This window comes from Lepidochelys olivacea (genome assembly GCF_965140295.1).
Source record: "Lepidochelys olivacea isolate rLepOli2 genome assembly, chromosome: 14".
NCBI lineage: Eukaryota > Metazoa > Chordata > Testudines > Cheloniidae > Lepidochelys > Lepidochelys olivacea.
Genome location: NC_140424.1, coordinates 11,573,900 through 11,581,431, shown reverse-complemented (window position 1 = coordinate 11,581,431; position 7,532 = coordinate 11,573,900).

Genomic DNA, 7,532 nt, shown 5'->3' with positions numbered 1-7,532 from the left:
CACAGCAGTTGTCACATAGTGGTGCCTGATTTTTGCTGACAATAGGGTTGTATCGTAGGGTATGCCGACACTGCAATTAAAAACCCGTGGCTGGCCTGGGCTAAGGGGCAGTTTAATTGCAGTATAGGCATTCAGGGTCAGGCTGAAGTCAGATCAACTATTTTAACTTCTTGTCGACATTTGCAGAAACTCTGAGACATCTAATCTGTGAGTTGTAGATCTCACACCAATGTAGATTAACTGAAATATTCTCTCTTTTGTTGCTTCTATGTTTTATTCTGTTGAGTGACGTGAACTGTGGCTGGCAGTGAGGAGAAAAGAAATACATGGAACAAAATTCAGAGTAGCATTAACTTCCTAAACTTTAACACAATAAAAAGTGTACCAACACAAGTGAATTATAATAATCACCCATCCCTGACTTTGATGGATGTTCTCCTCTCAAATTCACCTCATACTGTTTTATGAACTAGATTATTTGCCTAAATCATCAGCCTATGATTGATTAGGGAAGAAAAATGAGTACATAATCACCTCTCCATATCACACTACAAATAAGAAAGTTTTGTTCAACAGGCTGATTAGATTAAAATAAATCTTACATTTAGTCCTGATGAATGCAAATTTTATACTGAAATGTTGTGCTAAAATCGCATGAGCCACTTACCCCATTGTCTTTCAGATAGTTATTTGCCCCCTTCTCCATATTCTTCTACTTTAATTGCCTTCATGGCTATATCTGCTTCCCAAAGTGTGCTGTCAAAGAGGCATTGCCTTAGGTCATCAAAATATTGGGATCAGCAAAATACATATTATGTGAGTGACCGGCAGACAGTAAGCAAGATGCATTTACTTGTTTACTTAAGACAAAACTTTGATGACCTCTTTAGAAGAATTGTACTGTTACCCGGGATTTTAAAGACCCACAGCACGGGCAACTTAACTATTTTACTCCAGGCCGTGTCAGGAATAAATCAATAGGGACACAGCAATTCTGTCTGATCAAGGATTAAATGCAATTAAGCATGCTCTTATCTAACACTGCAGTTTATTCTATTTAGGCACACATAGACATAAGCAATGGGTTTAGAACATTCCGGATATTTACCTCCATCTGGCACGGTATTGAGTAATTAACAGTGGATTCGCAGTGGCAAGTCACTCACCCACCAGGGAGAAAAAGTGTCAGGGAAAACGTCTCTCAAGATGGCTTCAGAGGACTGCTCCAAAATACACTCGATTAGCTAATCTTTTATAACTAACAGCTACAAAACACATAGGTCACAGTGACTCCTACTGGATCATCACTTTTCTAACTTTCAATACACTTTCAATATCAGAGGCATCTGTATTCAAGGTTTTCCAACCACCCACCAAGGTTTTCAGCCTCAGTTGTTTACTTGTCTTTCCCCTCCTCCCATTCTGATTAGCAGAAACTGTAGCTGGTTTTGACCTTGCTTCTGAAACACTGTCTCCAAATTAACACTTAACTGTATGGTGTTCTATTTTATTAATTCACGGTGGCTGAATGCACATAATATGGTTGTAATTAGCTTGGTCACATTCAGGGGTATACACACCCCTCAAATCCAGGGCAACAGTACCTTAGAAGAGATGGGAAAAGTACAGTGAATGTTCTGATTTGCTCGGTCCACATTTTAATATGTGAGAGGGAGGACTAGGGTGACAAAGGAATTAGAAATCCTAAGTCATAATTTCTCCTGGCATCCGAGCTTTGAACTGTCTTGAAGTTATACTGAAGTAAGGATGATTACATTTTGAAACTTGTTTTATGTAGAATATATATATATATATCCTGTTGGAGGGGTGTGTGTGTGTAAATTAAAACATAAGGTTAAAGTGGAAATCTTTTGCAATGTCCTCTGATTTCTAGGAAAGAACTTGGGGAGATTTTTTTCTCTTACAAACCTTTGAGGTGTTCCATATTTTGGTGAATAGAAGTAATCTATAGCAATTTATCTATCTGAAGGTGAAGGAAAAAAATACCTACAGCCCCGCTAGGGGTTCTGCCAAGTAAAGGAGATTAAAGGGGGGGGGTGATTCTACATGAAAGAACTTTATATTTGAAGAGAAATATGCAGTCAAGAAACAAAAGTCAGATTCAACTCAAAATACACCCCGCCTTAAACACCAGGGAAACACTGACTCGAGAAAGTTTTGTGAAAAATGTAGTACCTCAGGGACAGATCCCTGTCTTTACCTGAGTCTTCTAAAGCATTGTGAAAGCTTGGCAAATAAAAATAAGTTGGCAGTGTGAATATGGAGAAAATAAATGATAGGAAGTGCTTATACTTTCATTCTCTAAATGAGGGAGACAAAAGTCTGCTGCAGGAGAAGAGAAAAAACTTTGGGGAAACACCAGCTTCATCAGCAGCTAATAATGAAACAGAGTAATTTATGGGGTGAACATAATGAAAAGAAGGCAGAAAGGAAGTATGATGAAGTGTCCACTCAGCAGTGTTTTCCCTGAGTGTGTGTGTCATGATGAATTTTCATAGGCTGGATTACCATTCCCAAGGCAAATCCTTCTTTCTGCAGAGTGCTAGCCACCTTACCGGATCAAGCTCTTTCAGAGCTCTGAGAATGAAAGAGTTAATGAAAAGTTAATAAAGAAAATATGCTTACAGAGTATCACATATTTATCAATCAACTGGAAATTATCACTTGAACTATTTATTAAAATTCCCCTTTAATCTTTTCTATTAATAGAAGGGAAATAATGGACTGGAATGTTTGATACAATTTTGCAGCTGAAAAATAGCGACCTGTTATCCCCTTTTAATGAATCCAGCCTCATGAGGTGTGCCTTGGAAAAGACAGACTTATTAATGTCTCTGTGCTGTAGATTGACATGGCACATCATTAAAGCGCAGACATAGTCATTACTTTGTGCCACAGTGCTTTGCATTATTAATGTTCCCAGTGCTGTGGGGACACAGGAAATGCATCAGTGCTCTGTGCGTTTCTAAGCGCCATGATGGATTACAAAGGAGATGCCGAGATTCAAAGCCTAGTATTACATTTGGCCTTTTAAAGTGATTTCCTTCAGCTCCTCCTTGGGTCTCCTCTTGCTATTGTACCAGATGGGAGTGCCAATGAAACCAATGGGAGATTTGAGCACTAACTGATGACGGTATATAGTCCTTAAGTACTGTGTTAAAGTAATAACATTAAATAAGACTTATTTAAAAAAAAACCTGAGTTAAGACCCAGGGATTCAGCAAAGCACATGATATCAGTGAGACTACTTACATGCTTAAAGTTAGGTACTTGCATAAGTGGTTTGCTGAATTCGAGTCTAAGCTAGAGGTGTGTGAATGACTGTCTCGGTTTTGTTTGTTTGTTTTGTCCCCTGCTTCAGTGGCCAAACTAAAAAAGCTGAAAAAATTCATGAAACATTTTGGTTTTGAGGGTTTTTTACCCTTTATATTAAAATTGAAATAAAATTAAAAACAAAAAGTTGTTTTGCATTGAAAAATAAAAAACATTGTTTAAAAATGTCAGTTTCAATTTTTTCAGAATTTTTTTCAGTAAATTCAACAAATTCATGAAATGTGTCAGTTGATCTGAATCTAAATTTTTCAGCATAAAAAGGTTTCATGTGAAAAATTGCACCCAGGTCTACCGTACTTTAAAGAAACCCACAGAAATTCAGCAGCAGGCTTCTTAGTCCATCGTGAATTTATCTCATGTTTACTGGTAGGTATAGTACACAGCAAACACAACATAGTACATAAGATAACTACCTCATCTGAGACAATCAGACATACTCTAATATGTGTGGCTACTGTGAGTAAGCACCACTCCCCTATCCTGGATGCATTCAGAACTGTCTAACTACTGTATATCATAGACCCTATGCTGCTAACAGCTAAATGAATTTCTCCCTGAGCTCAACTGTTTGGTTGAGGTGTTTGCATTTGGAGCAGGAAGATCAGAATTCTCCCCTGGGTTTCATTATGCAGTTCTGAGCAGATGTAATGTGCAGCACAGTGTGACAATGGTGCTAGGTAGCTGTAGATTTGTAACTCTACTTTTGGCAATATTAAAGTGTAGATTTTTGTGACCTACTTACCTATCTAAAGATACAGCCAAGTGTTTGGTTTGTTGAGCTACAAAGGTTGTACAAATATTATTGACTGAGTTTTACTTTTCAATATTTAACTTCAATATATTGTACTTTGCTGACCAAGTTAGCTGCTTATGCAAAGTTCTTATCCCTGACCCTTGCTGCAGGTCTGCATTCATTCTTTTCTTGCAAAACTCCCTTTGACAATAAAAGTTTGATGCATGGAAGTGAGAATAATGTACATTAGAGGCATGCTGTGTAGAACAGAAAGAGGAGAACGGGGCCCTTAATGAGTATGAAGAAGGTGGAATATATTCAACTGAAGTTGTGCATATGCATTTGGTTCTGCATTTTACATAATTTCAAAAATGACAGTTACATATTCAACTTTTTGAACTTTACACATTAATCGTCCATTTTACTGAAGTACATCAGCAATTAAGCTATACTTCGACATTTTGTGATATTTATTCTTTATGCAAATACACTTCCAGGGCCAGATCCTCAGCTAGTGCAACTGGCCATAACTGCATGGAAGTTAGTGATGCTAGACTGATTTACGCTAGCTGAAAATCTGGCCCAGACCAGAGTGCAATGTTCTCTTTCCAGCTATTTCTTTCCACTGCATATTAATTTTAAAAAATTACTGTTGTGTTCTTTTTAACTGAAAAGCATTAATTTGCGTATGGATTTAATTGCTTCATATTGCCATTGTAAAGAAAAATTAAAACGACTAAAATACCGAGGGGAGCAAGATCGTGTAGATTTACTGGGCGGGGGCAGAAATAAGAGGAAGTGGAAATTCTGTGGCATGTTTGTCATACCACTGCATGGCTCCCCCACATCCCAGCTCCACAAGGTAAAAACACTGGGGCTGAGGAAGTGGAAAAAACCATGAGCAAATATGGAGATGGAGCATACTCTGTGACCTGCTCCTTTCCAGATCTTACATTATCCGTGCAACACTAACTTCCACCAAGGACCTTGTCATGGCTTGCACTGAAAAGCTACAGGAATGCGGCCTGACTCTGTGGTCCCAATGGATTTCTGTCCTCCAGAGGTTTGGAGGTCCACAGCCTGAGGAGAGCTTTGGTAAGGACAGGCATGATGTGAACTTTGCAGATTGTCCTTGGCCCTGTGTCACCTTCTCAGCTTTATTTTTCTTTCTGAAAATGGGTACATTCTACCCTAATGTACAGTTTAGCTAGGCTGTTCAGAGGTACCCAGAGTAGTTAGGCACCCAGCTCCCACTGACTTTTTTTACCTTTGGTTATTTTGATTAATCCTGATTATTTCAGCAGTAATGCAAAAGCAAGGAGCTCCCCAAACCACTGGCTTGTATTGCTGTCAGCTCTAATTGACTAGATGGCAACTTCAGACCTGTGTTATCTCCCATGATTCTAACCACTCAGTGGGTAGTAAATATTCTTTTTAGTTTAATGCACTGAATGAAATTTGTATGCGAGTATATTAGCAAAGCTTGTAAACACTTGACTGAACTATGCAGCTCAATTAGCAAAGAATAATGGGGCAATAAGTAAAGTGTATGCAATTTCATCAAGACTTCGTAGCTCGGTAAAGTCTATAGCACAATCAGGAAAGCACAAAGAGCTACTGTCAGTGTATCTAACTGAATGTTTGCTTGTTACCATTGACGGGATCAAAAAGAGTGTGCCAGGCAATCAGGAAAATGAGTAGTGGCATCAATATGATCTACAGCTCAATCAGGTGCTTATACTTATGAATTAGCAAAGTGTGACACTTCATTTAAATTAAGACTATAGAAACGTAACACCTGAAGCAGGCCATCGGATTACTGTAATGTGCCGCTTGATCACTATCAAACAGCACCCAAACACCTCCTTTAGTAAAACTATATACAGCATAATTTTTAAATTAAGTAAAAAGTAAACTGGTAAAAGCAACTCCACGATTAGCATGTAAATATGTATAGTCTGAGGAATCTGTGTCCTGGATCTCAGGCAGGCTTAGCCTATGGTTCAAGGCCAGGACTCATAAACCGTTCTCATGAGATTGTAGACAAAAATAGTGGAAATCGTGTGAGAAAAGCTCATCTTTTGCAAGACTTCTGCTATCTTCAGCTGCTTCTAAGCCTCTTCCAAAAATTAGGTCCTTCTCTGGCTTATGACAAGATGAGATCCAAAACATCAACATGCAGTTGTGGGATTTGGATCTGAGTTTCCAGTACATGGTCTTCTTTAATGTAAATTTTTGTCCAATGAACTGCCCTGCTATTCTGCAGTGCAGTATTAGGGTCAGTTCTACAAGACAAGACAATAAATTGAATTTCGTTGAAGTGGAGTCAGAACAATACTAGTGCAGGTTGTTAGGAAAGGCATACCTACCAGAGTCTATGGCCAGGCACAGATGAGAAAAAAAAATGACCATGGTAAAAGGTGAGTTTCTGCATTCCACAGTTAATGGTCTCTGAAAGTCATGTTGTTAGTCCTACAAAGAAGAATGTAATTGGGGATGCTTGCCAATATCCCGAGTGTCAAAGTCTGCTTTTGAATTCATATGTGTCGATTAAATAGGAGTCATAAGTACAGCCAACAGCAGAATTTCCTCCTTAAAATATTTATAACTCAGAAAACTCTAGTTGTATTCTCTACCTATATTAGAACCATCAAGGCTCCCTTAAAGTTTCAGTGCAGCAGGTTAGGATATTTTTCTGGATGATATAGGGTATCCAAACAGCAGCCTGTAAAACTTTTTAAATATAAGAACATTTTTATCCTCTGGGGGTTGTGTGTTTAAATAGTAGGAAGGGAAACATCTACCTGTCTTGATCTGTGTTCCTTACCTAATTAGCTTTCCCTCACTTCACTACTTTGGCATCTTATGTGACCTGAATATGCAACAGTTCTAAATTTCTCAAAGAAAGACCTCCTACCCCTTCTGTTTTACAAAGCCTTCTCAAAACAGAGAATGTCTTATTGCCCTTATATAAATCCATGGTATGCCCACATCGTACAGATGTGGTCTCCTCATCTCAAAAAAGATATATACTGGCATTAGAAAAGGTTCAGAAAAGGGCAACTAAAATGATTAGGGGTTTGGAACGGGTCCCATATGAGGTGAGATTAAAGAGACTAGGATTTTCAGCTTGGAAAAGAGGAGACTAAGGAGGATATGATAGAGGTATATAAAATCATGAGTGGTGTGGAGAAAGTGAATAAGGACAAGCTATTTACTTGTTCCCATAATAGAAGAACTCGGGGCCACCAAATGAAATTAATGGGCAGCAGGTTTAAAACAAATAAAAGGAAGTAGTTCTTCATTCAGCGTACAGTCAACCTGTGGAACTCCTTGCCTGAGGAGGTTGTGAAAGCTAGGACTATAACAGGGTTTAAAAGAGAAGTAGATAAAATTCATGGAGGTTAAGTCCATTAATGGCTATTAGCCAGGATGGGTAAGGAAT